The sequence below is a fragment of the Mesoplodon densirostris genome, chromosome 2 (genome assembly GCF_025265405.1).
Source record: "Mesoplodon densirostris isolate mMesDen1 chromosome 2, mMesDen1 primary haplotype, whole genome shotgun sequence".
Classification (NCBI taxonomy): domain Eukaryota; kingdom Metazoa; phylum Chordata; class Mammalia; order Artiodactyla; family Ziphiidae; genus Mesoplodon; species Mesoplodon densirostris.
The window spans coordinates 127,415,080-127,429,495 of record NC_082662.1 but is presented as its reverse complement, the minus strand read 5'-3'; the positions used below and the strand labels follow the sequence as shown (position 1 = coordinate 127,429,495).

Here is a 14,416-nt window from a genome sequence, read left to right as displayed (position 1 = left end):
GAGTTCATCGTTAGCAGACTTGCCTAGAATTCCACCTAAATGAGTGTCAGTTGAAGCTGTCCATTCTTGGTGCCCACACTGGTGATCAGTTAACAAAATACCAGGAAGGACTGCAGCTGTGTCATGGCAGATAACACATGGCTGAGGAAGCAGAACGTGGGGAAGACAGGGCTTGAGACTTTAACCAACTTTCAGAGTTTAGCTGGCAGAATTAGGAACCTTTAAGAGAAGACAGTGTGGAGCCACGCTTGGGCTAAACATGATAAATTAGAGCCCCCCAAACTAGGCAATATCTGTCAATTGAAACTCAGGGACACAAGTTTAATGAATTTGTAGCATAATATGGGCAGATTTCTTACTTTATTCATTTTGAATACATTGATGCTTAGGGAAAGCTCATTTCCCAGAGCTACCTGGATGGGGCAGAGAGTGCTTTACTGTTTACTTCTCAAAGGGTTGCTGTAAAAACTAAATGAAAAAAATTATATAAAACTGTAAATGCCAAACAAGTATATTTTATTATTGCTATTATTATTGCCTCCCTGGCCTGATCTCCTGGGGCCTGCTCTCCTCCCTCCCCTCTCTTCTCACAGAGTTTATGTCCCCCCAACTTCCTTGAAGTATCATCATTCCCCAGAGGCTGGAGTGTATTCCTAGGGCTCACCGTTCCACGTGATCAGGGTAGCCTGCCCACAAACGTGCCTGCCTATTCCCCGGATTCTGAGGTCTTTGAGAACAGAGATGATGCCCAATTCATTTTTATTCCTTAGTCCCTAGAATAATCCCTGGCCCATAGTAGGAGCTCAGTAAATGTGTGCTGGATAGATAATGCTCTAAGATGATGGGAAAATAGTTCTTGTGTACTTTCATCTGGATGATTCGGGTGTATGGCCTTCTCAAGGAAGGCAAATTTAGTTCCCAAGACACCAGCCTGCTTCATTATTCCTAAGAAAACAAGGCCATAAATATTTCCTGTTACTCTACAAATCTTGAAGAAAAAAATATTCCATTTCCTTCTGGAGGCCATAATATTCCTTTTCTGATGTAACGTTTTTTTTTTTTTTTCCTTCGGTACGCGGGCCTCTCACTGTTGTGGCCTCTCCCGCCACGGAGCACAGGCTCCAGACGTGCAGGCTCAGTGGCCATGGCTCACGGGCCCAGCCTCTCCGCAGCATGTGGGATCTTCACGGACCGGGGCACGAACCCATGTCCCCTGCATCGGCAGGTGGACTCTCAACCACTGCGCCACCAGGGAAGCACTTGTGATGTAATTTTTAAACCACTATTGATATCACGTGGAAGGAGGCAGCTCTCTGCAGTGGAAAAAGCTCCAACAGGATATCTAAGGATGGGGGGTTTAAATCCACGTGATCTTGTCTAAAACCCTTGACTTCTTGGAGTCAAGTTTCCTCTTGTGTAAAGTGAAAATAACGATGCTGTCCTGCGTACCTGCTGGGGCTGTTTTCAAGATGAATGAATAATGCACACGTCTACCAAAGCCCTGCACCCTTATGCTCACCCCTCTCAGGATAATCCTTTTAGACAGAGCCTTGGTAGACCCAAAAGACAGTTATTGACAAACATTGGTAAAGGATCACGAGGAAGGGAAATACTAGGAAAGTGTGGAAAAACAGATCTCCCTGGGGGCAGATCAGTTGGTAGTTGTTACCAAGCGGATTGTCCTAAGACTGGCAAATGAGGCCATTAGGTGGGAAGAACGAGGGCGTAAAGCATAGAGGGGACCATTCTGGGGCCTGCGCGTCTCCACTTGTCCCCGCCTCTTACAACTGAGACGCCTGCTCCCAGGAACCCATTCCTTCCTGTCTCCTCAGGATCCTGCGTTTTGCTGGTCAATTCCACATTCAATATCTCCCTCCACACTTGCTCCTTCCCATCTCTGCCATCTTAAAAAATATCCTCAGGCTTCCCTGGTGGCGCAGTGATTGAGAGTCTGCCTGCCGATGCAGGGGACACGGGTTCGTGCCCCGGTCCGGGAAGATCCCACATGCCGCGGAGCGGCTGGGCCCGTGAGCCATGCCACTGAGCCTGCGCGTCCGGAGCCTGTGCTCCACAACGGGAGAGGCCACAACAGTGAGAGGCCCGCATACTGGAAAAAAAAAAAAAAATCCTCCCTCAGGCCCGTAAATCTTTGATTCTATCTATTTCTTCCCTTTCACTGTCCGGCGTTTTGATAGATTTGAATGCTATTTCCATTTCCTCATCTCGCATTCACTGCTGTTATTCTTCCACTTCTGCACAGAATCAGCCCTTGGTAAGAATCATGCTGTCTGCATTTCTAAATGCAATGAGTGGTCTTCACCTTATTTATGACACTCTCTCCCTCCTCCGCAAAGCCCTGCTTTCCTGTGGCTATGCATGGACGCGTACTCTCCGGATTTTCTTCCTCTCTGTGGCTGCTGGTTGGTCTCTGTCATGGGTTGAATTATGTTCCCTCAAAAGATATGTTCAGGGCTTCCCTGGTGGCGCAGTGGTTGAGAGTCCACCTGCCGATGCAGGGGACACGGGTTCGTGCCCCAGTCCGGGAAGATCCCACATGCCGCGGAGCAGCTGGGCCCGTGAGCCATGGCCGCTGAGCCTGCGTGTCCGGAGCCTGTGCTCCGCAACGGGAGAGGCCCCAACAGTGAGAGGCCCGCGTACCACAAAAAAAAAAAAAAAAAAAAAAAGTTCATGTCCTAACTGCCACAGAACATGACCTTGTTTGCAAATAGGGTCTTTACACATGCAATCAAATTAATGAGGTCATTAGGGTGGGTTCTAGTCCGATGACTTACGTCCTTATTAAGAAGAGGGAAATTTGGACACAGATACGAACAGAGGGAAGATGGCCATGTGATGATGAAGGCAGAGATTTCAGTGATACACCCACAAAACAAGGAATCCCAAGCGTTGCCAGAAGTCACCAGAAGCTAAGAAGAGGCAAGGAGGGACCCTCCCCTAGAGCCTTCAGAAAAAGTATGTCCCTGATGACACCTTGACTTTGGACTTTTGGCCTACAGAACTGCAAGAGAATAACTTTCTGTTGCTTAAAGCCACTGAGTTTGCAGTACTTTGTTACAGCAGCCTAAGAAACTAATAGAGTCCCCTTTCCGGCTCATCCTCCGTTTGATGTAGGTTTTCCTAAACACTTAGTTCTAGGCTTCTTTTTATTTCTCTGCATAGCCTCCTCCCTAGGGGACCTTCTCTACATCTACGCTTCAGCTGTGGCTTTTAATCCTACCCTCCAGAACTTAACTCAGACCTGGCTCCCACAGGGAAGCCTTCTGCAGCAGTCACTCTTGGAGTCCACCCACAGCCCTTGGCATGCCTCGCTACCAGGTCCAACTCTTCCTGTGAAGTGCTACTCTCTGCCCGAGTGCTGTTGCTGGCCAGAACATCGGAGAGTGAAGCCTTCCAGGAGGTACCCTCCAACAATAATGGGTGGGACGGTGGAGAATAGACAGCCCAGCTTCCTCAGCCCACAGTGACCTAGGGCATCTCTCAGAGGTCCCAGCAGACTAAGCCTCACTTGCCAGTGGGTTAACTTGCCCATTAACTTGCTTCATAATGGCTTCCTTCTTTATCTCGTGTCTCCACTCTCTTACCATGTTTCCTGGGGTCAACTCCCAAACAGACTGTTACACTCAAATCCTTATCTCAGGGTTTGTTTCTGGGGAAATCTAACCAAGACACTGTAAATGAATGACCAGCTTGGGACAGGTCCTCCAATTATTCTTTCTAATAGCATGATGAGCATTGGCTGCACAGTAGCTATTATAGTCTAGATGCACGTATTTCTTTTCGTGATTATTTGAGTAATGTCTGTTTCTTGTGCTAGAGCAGGGGTCAGCAAACAACAGCCCTCAGGGCAAATCAGTCCTGACTATTCATTTTCATATTGCCTATGGCTTCTTTTGGGCTACTATAGCAGAGCTGAGTCGTATCCACAAAGACCTTACGGCTTGCAAAGGCAAAATATTGACCATTTGACCCTTTGCAGAAAATGTTTGTTGACCCCCATGTTAGGCTGTAAGCTTGTATCAGTTGGTTCTGCCTGTATAAGAAACCACCCCAAAACTTAACTGTTTAAAACAAGTACCATTTATTGAGTTCATAATTCCATGAACTGGCTAGGTAGGTTTTCTGGTCAGCCGATCAACTGATTTCTGCTGGGCACTCTAATTTTCCTGTGGTCGGTTGGTGGGTCAATTGGAGGCAATGATCCTAGGATGGTCTCACTCACATTTCAGAAGTTTGGCAGGTGTTGGACAAGGAGACAGCAACAATTGTGCCTTATGTCTCTCAACATCCAGCAGTCTAGCTTGGGCTTCTTCACATGGTGGTGGCAGCAGGGGCTCTAAGAACAGCCAGACAGGACAAAGCACAAGCATTTTACAAGACTCTGCTTGTATCATGTTGGCTAATATCTCATTGGCCAAAACAAGTCACATGACCAAGTTTAGCATCCAAGAGGGAAGGCGCGCAAAGGGCCTGTTGGGGGTGTGGATACTAGGAGGAGAAGAGTCTGTGGCTACTTTTATGGTTCACCATGAAGCTCTGTGAGGGCCCAGATCTCATACGTATTTGCTCATTATTCTATGTTGATGGGTAAAGCATAGTCCCTGGCATGCAGTAGGTGCTGAATAAATATTTATTAAGTAACTAAATAAGCTTTAACTGTTTGAATAACAACTATCTTTTATTGGGCCATTGCTATATAATAGGTGCTGATTTAAATATTTCACATGCATTATCTAATGTGTATCATATAAGGTAGTCATTATTAATACTATTTTACAGACAAGGACACTGAGGCTTAGGATTGTGACTTGCCCTGTATAACACAGGTAGTGAGGGAAGAATTTGAATTTGAAACAAGTTTGTTTAACTCCAGAGCCTGGGCTGTTTAACCATTACTCTAGGATGCTCTTATTATTATTGTTAATCTTTTACTAAAAGCTTTACATTTTTTATAGTTTAAATTTTCTTCCTTTATTTTACTATTTTAATTTTAAAGTTGGGAACAGGGTGATCCTTGTTTCTGATGGCCTCCCCTGTCCCACCTCCTTGGAGGTCGAGTGGTCCTGTGAACTCCGCATGACAGATCTCCCATTCCAGTGCGAGACGGCACTTGTGAGTTAAAAAGTAAGTTTGTGGATTGAAAGTACCATTTTGCCATTAGATATCTGTTTTTCTACTTTGTTATTTTAAAATTTTCTTCCCTCCTTTCCTTTTACTTTTGGGTTCTTGAGAATTTTTAGTATTCTATTTTTATCTCATCAAGTTTTTTTAAAAAATCTACATCTCTTGTTAAATGATTGTTCTAGCTCTATCTTTCTGGACCTGGCTAAGGAGGAAGAGCTATCATGGGAGTTGACATCCAGCACAACAAGGACCGAAAATTTCCACGCAAGGAGCCCAAGAGCCAGGACATCTACCTAAGGCTGTTGGTCAAGCTGTACAGGTTTCTGGCCAGATGAACCAACTTCACCTTCAATCAAGTTGTACTGAAGAGGTTGTTCATGAGTCACACCAACTGGCCACCTCTGTCCCTTTCCCGGATGATTTGGAAGATGAAGCTTCCTGGCCAGGAAGACAAAAGAGCTGTGGTTGTGGGGACTATAACCGATGATGTGCATGTCCAGGAGGTGCCCAAACTGAAGGTGTGTGCTCTTCGAGTGAGCAGCTGAGCCCGGAGCTGCATCCTCAAGGCTGGGGGCAAGATCCTCACCTTCGACAAGTTGGCCCTGGACTCCCCCAAGGGCTGTGGCACTGTCCTCCTCTCTGGTCCTCACAAGGGCCGAAAGGTGTACAGGCATTTCAGCAAGGCCCCAGGAACCCCGCATAGCCACACCAAATCCTATGTACAACCAAATCCAACCAAATCAATAATTATATTAAATGTAAATGAACTAAACACTTCAATTAAAAGGCAGAAATTATCCGACAATAAAAGAGCAAGACCCAATTATATCCTTTTATAATAAGACACACACTTTAAGTATAAAAACACAGAGGGCCTCCCTGGTGGTGCAAGTGGTTGAGAGTCTGCCTGCCGATGCAGGGGATACGGGTTCGTGCCCCGGTCTGGGAGGATCCCATATGCCGCGGAGCGGCTGGGCCCGTGAGCCATGGCCGCTGAGCCTGCGTGTCCGGAGCCTGCACGTCCGGAGCCTGTGCTCCGCAACGGGGGAGGCCACAACAGTGAGAGGCCTGCCTACGGCAAAAAAAAAAAAAACACAGAGAGGGGAGGGATAAACTGGGAGATTTGGATGGACATATACACACAACTGCATATAAAATAGATAACTAATAAGGACCTACTGTATAGCACAGGGAACTCTACTCAGTTCTCTATAATGACCTATATGGGAAAAGAATCTTAAAAAGAGTTGATATATGTATATGTATAAATGATTCACTTTGCTGTAGAGCAGAAAGTAACACAACATTGTAAATAAATTATACTCCAATAAAAACTTTTAAAAAAGAAAAAAGAAAAAAAGTAAGTTTGTGGGGCAATTGACAACCTCACACCTAAGATCACCACTCCTGACAGTTCAGCAAAGTTGAGGGGCAAATTTCACCCAAGAAGGCAATAAATCCAGCCCCAAAGGTAGCTGCTGAGGGGTGTTGACATAACCTTGTTTATCTTATCTCTTGACCTTTCAGTCCTTACGTGAGGGAATCCATGGATCAAAATCAAAATGGTCTCCAGTAAACATAGACTTCTAATGACCATCATTAATTCAGAAGTCAGTAGCTAGTCCACTCCACAAACATTTATTTAATGTATTCCAGGCATTATGGTATTCACCATAGGGGAACATAAGTGTCCCTGCTGTCAAGATGCTCATCTAAACTTAACTATTTGACAATGTATTGAGTATATGGTGGAGACTTGCCCAAAAAGTACAGAAGAGGGGAATTGACCTCAGTCTGGGTGGCGGGGATTGAAGGGGGAAACAGGGAATTCTCTTATATAACCTTTAGAATCCAATTCAAGGTCAGACAAGGCTGGGCTTCCAAAGTAGCATAATTGAATGATCGAGTTCATGGACTGAGGGATCAGGCAGACTTGGGTTAGTATGCTGTTTCTGCCACTTGTTAGGTATGCAATTTTGGAAAAGATAACTTCTCTAAGCTTTAGTTTCTTCATTTATAAAATGGGCTAAGAATAACATCTGCCTTATAAGGTTTTGTAAGAATTAAAAAATACATATGCCAAGTGCTTAGCACAATTTTGGGCACATAGCAAATGTCCCCAAAGTGATAGGTGTAATTATTGGTTGAGGTAGTAGTGCTGGTAGTGCATCATCACCTCTATTCATCATTCCTTAATTCATTCAACAAATATTTGCTAAGTGTCTGCCATATGTCAGACTCTATGGGAGATACAAAAATGACAAGATACGTATCATATCATGCTTTCAAAAGGCTTATGGTTCAGTGCAGAGACAGCATATGTTTAAATAGCTACTCTCTTGTCCAGATCTAGGCTAGCACCCGATAAGAATGGGCCCGGAATTCTCCTGCATGTAAGGAGTAGTTTCTTCTTAACACACCCATTCTCTTGAACCATTCTGAATATTTTTGATTTCAGACTTATCTCTCATTTTTCATTTGTAGTCTCACCTTTGTCTCTTTGTCTTGGTAGTTGGTACAACTCTTTTTGTACTGACCTCTGGCTTTCATTTTTGGCCAGGGTTGATGTTCTCCCTTTGGATTATGTGCTTTGTGGGCCACTCCAGGCAAACATCTTACCTAATTCAGCCTGAGCAGGAGCCTGATTCAAGCTTAGTCCTCAGAGGTTGACCAGATGGCAAATTAAAGGTAGAGTTTGAAAAGAATCTTAAGGGAGGAATGTAAAAGTGCTATGGAGAGCCCAAGGGAAAAGTCAGCTTAGCCTGGACTTCTTCACATCAGCTTCGTGGACAGGAAGTGTCCAACCTCTATGATGTGATTAATTCTGTGCAACACAGAGCTCATCCTTGCAGCCTCATAACTGACCTTGTGTACCTCTGTGTGTGTGTATCTTGTTAACATTCATACAGAGCCTTCAGACACTTGACTATAACTTGACATCTTCTAAAAATTCATCAATTTATTTATTAAGTTTAGCAAACTGGTTTCAGCCATAGGAAATTAGGAGCTAATTTTTCAATAAATCATGTCTCTAGGGATAGTTCATGAAATCAAAGAAGAAAATACCTGGTCAATCTAATTCATTATCACAATCAAATAATGTTAAAAGGTTATTTGTGGAATAAGCTTAAATTGGGAAATTATATTAGCAGTTCTAATCATTATTGATTATTTCATTATCAACCATTTAAAACTTGTCTTCCGTTTCCAGGTTTTAGATCATATTGACATTTACAGCATCCTTCTTTAATCCACTCTACCCTGTAACAAGATGTATTGCAATGGTTTTGAATGAGCAGTGGACTTACCTGGATTCATGCCCTGGCTCTTTCATTTAATGGCAAGCTGGGGCAAGTCAGCTATTCTTCCTGAGTATTGAGGTCCTCCCCATTCATGAATGGAGAAAATAATACTGGTTTTGCAGAACCAATGTAAGGATTAAATGAGATCATATTTGTGAAGGCAGTGTCTAACAATAATAGCTAAGATTTAGTGAGTGCTTATCATGTGCTAGGAACATGTATGAGCTCCTAGCACATAATGGTAGATTATATTTATTGACTTATTTAATCTTCCTACAACCCTATGAAGGAATTATTATTACCCCCATTTTACAGGTAGGAAAACAGAGGTACCAAGACCCTTAAGAATTTGCTTGATGTTCTCATGATGGATAAGCACTAGAGCAAGATGTTGAGTCCAGTTAGCTTGGTTCCAGGGCCTACACATTAGCTACCACAATCCGTGCCTAACCGCTAGGCAGTGTTGCCTCTTAATGCCTCCTAAACCTGGTGCTCAGTGCATAGTGGGTGTTCAGTAACCCACAATGGAGCCAACTACTGGAGTCCTCACCAGACCGTAAGCTCTTCTGAAGAGAGCATAGCATCTTATTCACCTCTGTATCTATCCTTCGCAGATGCTAGCACTGGGCTTGGAATGATAGAAACTCAATAGTGTGTGTGTGTGTGTGTGTGTGTGTGTGTGTGTGTGTGCGCGTGCGCGCGCGTGCATGTGATCTAACTGTAAGGATGAGATTGGGGGGGAGGGATACAAAGGATAAGATAAAGATTTTGCTAATTCTATAAGTAACCTAAAGTCTAAAGACGTTACAATCTCGACTCGGAGTCTTTCAGGGCAGACATCACTTCTAACACACAGCAGTAGATCAGAGCCAGGCTAAACTCCCTAGGTTACCTCAGGTCTGAGAAATCAAGCCTGGACACACTTTCTTGGAGAAATACTGCTGGGTAACAGAGAAGTAAAGTCGGAACAGTTGGTGCGTTAATATCTGAAATGTAATTCAGATGAAGTCATATCTAGATTCTGCCAATTTTCAATTGCTTCCAGCATCTTAAACATCACATGCCAAAACCTTCTATCCACCTCACTCACTAAACACCTCTGCTTCCCAGTCACTGGGGCTCAAAATCCCCATCTTTGAATCCCCCTTCTCTCTGTGCACCCTCAACCCCACATGCTCGGTTTCCAAGGCCACAAACTCAATCTCTGCCATGTCATTCCTCTGGAGCCGTGCTTCTCATTCCTCCCTGCTGTCTGCTGTCGCCAAAGCCTCCACACTGGCCTCTCTCCCTGTTCTTGTCCTTCTCCAAGTATCTATGCACCACTGCTGCATTTATTTTCTAATTGCAGTTCTAAGTACCTTATTCCCCTGTTGGAAGACTCTCAGTGGATCCCCATTGCCTGCTGTAATGCATACTCCTTCTCCTTGAATTCATGGGCTTTTATCATATGACTCAATTGAATAACTCAGGTTTATTCCCTCCTCCCCTCTCACATTCAACTTCATACTCTACACTCTAACCCAAGTGTGCTATTTATAGTTCCACATCTTCCTTCCAGGCCTTTTGGACCGCTCTCCTCTTCATCTGGAACCTCGTATTTCTTACCTGCCTTTCAATTCAAGTAACCTTATTTCTGTTTAATAGCCAAACCCAAAGAGACATGTCATCAAGGGTCATCTTGACATGTCATCAAGATCTTTTAATTCCTCTTTTCAAAAGACACATTGTCTAACACCGTATACTTATCAGCTGTCAGGACACATCAATAATTTCTTCATTACCTGCTATGCTTTTACGCTTGTTTTATCAATGGTTTATCCATCAAATCTGAACCTCATCTTTCTTGTGAACAGGGCTGTCTCAGCCTTACTTGTTTACTTAGTGGTCTGTGCTTATTATTTTTGAAGCAGCCTATCTAGCTATGAACATACTTTCGAAGGAGGAAAGGCAGAGTCAAGAGATAGGGGCCAGAGCCAGCAGCCAAGGGTCAAGAGCCAAGATCTCAGAGCACGGAGGTGGGAGGAGGGGTGGGGGAGGAATAACTGTGTCCTGGGGCCAGGTACTCACTTATTTTGACCCCTTAAAATACATGTTATTCTTCAAACACAATGAATAAAATGACTAAGTCAAGTCATTTTTCTCCCAAGGAAGATCAGGATAGATATCAGGAGAAGGTTTTGAAGTCAGCCAATAGAAAATGCATGTTTTTCAGATTTAGAGATAAGCTCATCTATGATAGAGTGGGCATTACCATCATCCTCTTGATAAATGGGCAAATTATTTCATCCACTTCTGCATTTTGCAGACTCTAGGACACTCCCAGCCAGGAATCCAGTAATCCTATCTGCTTTAAACAGATGATAAGTATATTACTTATTCTAGAAGTCTTTAACTTCTGTCCCAAACAGTGGGTGCCTTTCTTGCCAGGCTATTTATTTCAGCTAATCTCTTATAAATGGTTCACTTGAGAGGGACTTAAAATAGAAATCTCTCCTATATCCAAAATTGTTTTTCTGAAAATACAAACCCCTTAGTTTGTTATGCATCCCTTAAGAACTCTATGACAACTTCCTTCTTAACAAATTTCAAGTCTAGGTCTTCAGTAATTGTCTGCACATCATGAAGAATTTAGGTGTTTTAGTCCATGACCATTCACTGCTGTACTCTTTCATTTCACCAAGGAAAAAATTGAGAGTAACTTATAACTTTTGCTGGGTGGGGTAGTCTTTCATGTAACCACAATATCCCAAGGAGGCTTTGATTTCATAGGGAACCAGCAGTAAAATCTCAGAACTGACAATTGGCTGTTAATGTTTCTTCAAAAAGTCAGAGTTATAACTTACTTCAGTTCACTTTTTTGAATACCACTGTACTAGGCCCTGGGGGAAGGGGGAAACATGACAATGGGAAAACGAGAAAATGAATAAAACAGGGTCACTGCCTTTAAAGGAGTTAGAGGCAAATCTCTTTACTTACATTCTACAAAGCCACTGCAAACACTCAATTGAGCAAATACTGAACCATCTCTCCACAGGGAATACAGGGTCAGGTTCTTGTGAGCCTTTGGTCACAACATTTTCATCAATCAATCAATACATAATCTCGTTTTATGTGTGTTTTTGTTTAAAGACACCTTATTTAATAGATATTGTTGAGTCATTAACATTGAACTCATGGCCAATGCTTATGCCTGAACAAAGTTCAGGCTGTGAAAATGACGCTTGTTTACAGTATGAACTGAAACAAGAAGGCAGAGTGTCCCTTGTCCCACCTCAGCTGGAAGTGTGTATGTTGAGCCATTCCAATTTTCACCACATCATGCATGTCTGTGAATGATTAGGCCAGGACTGTGAACGTGGATTTGGGATTACAAATAAATTTATCGAGTAGGCAAATTTGCAATTATGGAATCCATGAATAATGAGAATCGACTGTGTTTTTTAAAGGCATGTTAACAACAAATTATAAAATTTACAAGGCAGAACGGAGGCAAAAGCAAACTATTATAACGAGAGCCAGTTACATAACTTATAAGGCCCAGCGCAAAAAGAAAATTCAGGGTCCATTGTTCAAAAAGACAGCAGCCACAACAGAGCATTAAACCAAGTATGGGGCCTTTGTGAGCATGGAGCCCTTTCCAGCTGTGCAGGTCCTGTGCCCACGAAGCCGGCCCTGAACTTAACACTGAGATTAGTACAGGCTGGGGAGCAGGGCTTGGGACTGGACCAAGAAAAGCTTTATGATGGTGGTAGCATTTGAACTAAACCTTGGATGGCTTGAAAAAGTAGCTCAGTGAATGGCTGAACACTACCAATTCACCTGAGGCCTACTGGAGTTACAAACAGAACAGTCGGACTCTACAGGACAAAGGTTGGGTAACATTTATCGACCCTGACCCTGTGCCAGGTGCTGTGCCCATGCTTAACAGGCATTCTCTCATTTAATCATCACCACAACCCCGTGAAGGGCAACGTCATTATCACCTCCATTTTACAGTTGAGGAAATGGAGGCTTAGTGAGGTTGAATAAGTTGCCCAGAGTTGCACACAAGGGGCAGAGAAAGGTTTGGAACCCAGTCTCTCTGATCCCAAAACTCCTACATCTAATCTCAACCATACCATTTCCTTATTTAATGCAAAATATCCATTGCCCTATTTTTTCACTGTCCGCCTTGGCAAGCTCACCACTGATGGGACCCAGTAAGCAGACACCAATTAGGGGACAGCCAGAGCCTGAGAGGGTACCTCCTTCCCTGACCTGCTCCTACAGCCTATAGGTTCACACCAAGGACGAAGACCTCGCTGTGTACAGCCCCTTAGAATTTACAAGGTGCTTTCACTTTTGTTATCTCCTGTGTTCTCACACCAGTTTTATGAATTCCTTCCTCAAATTTAACAGTCGGGGAAACAGTGAGCAGAGACAAGTGACTAGTCCAAGGCATGCAGACGAGGAGCTGGGGGAGGAGCTGGAATCCAGCTCTTCTAGTCCCCAGCTCAGCCCCGACGTCCTTGCCCAGGACTGTCAGGTGCTGAGCAGTTTACAGCTCAGTGGGACAGAAACCCACTAGCTCTCCATCTCCACACCCCGCCCCACCAAGCCCCTCACTGACAGGGCGCCTGTGTTCAAGTTTCACAGCAAATGCAGTCTCCTTTTTTTTTTTTTTTTTTTTGCGGTACGCGGGCTTCTCACTGTTGTGGCCTCTCCCGTTGCGGAGCACAGGCTCCGGACGCGCAGGCTCAGCGGCCACGGCTCACGGGCCCAGCCACTCCGCGGCATGTGGGATCTTCCCGGACCGGGGCACGAACCCGTGTCTCCTGCATCGGCAGGTGGACTCTCAACCACTGCGCCACCAGGGAAGCCCCATGCAGTCTCCTTTTGATTCGGTTCTTTGACAGTGGGGCAGAGTGTTCACTAGTATAATTAATACTCTGAATAGTCTGCATGACAGGAATCTGCTGGCAATTCAGGTTCAATCTGTGGACTACTCAGCTGAGGGAGTTTTCTAGCTTCTCGGAAGAACAGGGTAATTAAGCAAGTTGCTGGAGGGCGCTCCCCTTGGTTTGGGAAAGGCAGCGCAGAACAGTGTTTGAAGACTCAGACACGGACTGGCATCTTTACCCAGCTCTGGAAGGCTCTTTGGATGGAAAGTGGAGCCTTCCTCTCATCTTGTCGCCTGGGCTGCCATCACCTCCCTCCGTCTTGAAGCCGGATCTCTGGGGCCCTCCCAGCCGCCAGGGTCTTCTGGGCCGTCTGTCCTTTCTCCTTCCAGCAGTGGCAGCAGGAGGGGGGCCAGGTCCTTTCTATTCCATGCTGAGCTGGGCCGTGAGGGGAGGGAGGGAATAAAAAAAGTCTCTGGCTCTGCTTTCCAGAATTGATGGTTATCGTCTGCTGAGGCTATTTGCACTGTAAACGAGAGCAAACAACAAAAAGCAGGGATGAAAGGAAAACAACCCAAATGATAAAGAAACATTCTGGTGGTGGGTATAAAACTCATCTTCTCTCAGTAGCAGAGGTCCAAGTATGTGGACCCATTGGAAAGATGAACTGCTGAAGAGAAGCCCCATGTAGTCAGTTTTTCTCAGGGATGCACGCTCCTCTTTCAAGGGGAGCATGCAGCCTGCTGCCCTCAGAAGTTGCACACACCCGACTAGTAAATTGCTGGAGATTTGTGAGAATTATCAAAAGGAGTGGGTAGAAATTCAGCAATTTTATTCTGTTAAGTAAGGAATAATTCTGTGGTAGCTAACCACCCTTCTGGCTCATCAAGAGATTTTGTGGAAGACTCATTCTTTGGAAAGTTGTGTCTACAGTTTTCCATCTGTTGTGATAATCGTTATTAATCAAGCTGCTGTCATACCATCTTGGGCTGTGATTTTTGTCGACCTCCCATTGCGAGGTAGGGTCACTCCTGGGGAAGGAAGATGTACCTGAAGGGCTCAGAGGGTGCATACTCCCCGCATCATGTGAGAAGT

General features: G+C 44.5%; 1 pseudogene; it reads left to right on the top strand.

The window, feature by feature from the left end:
* The first annotated feature begins 5,363 nt into the window (after positions 1-5,363).
* On the top strand, positions 5,364-13,011 carry LOC132476079 (large ribosomal subunit protein eL18-like; annotated as a pseudogene).
* Positions 13,012-14,416: the final 1,405 nt, after the last annotated feature.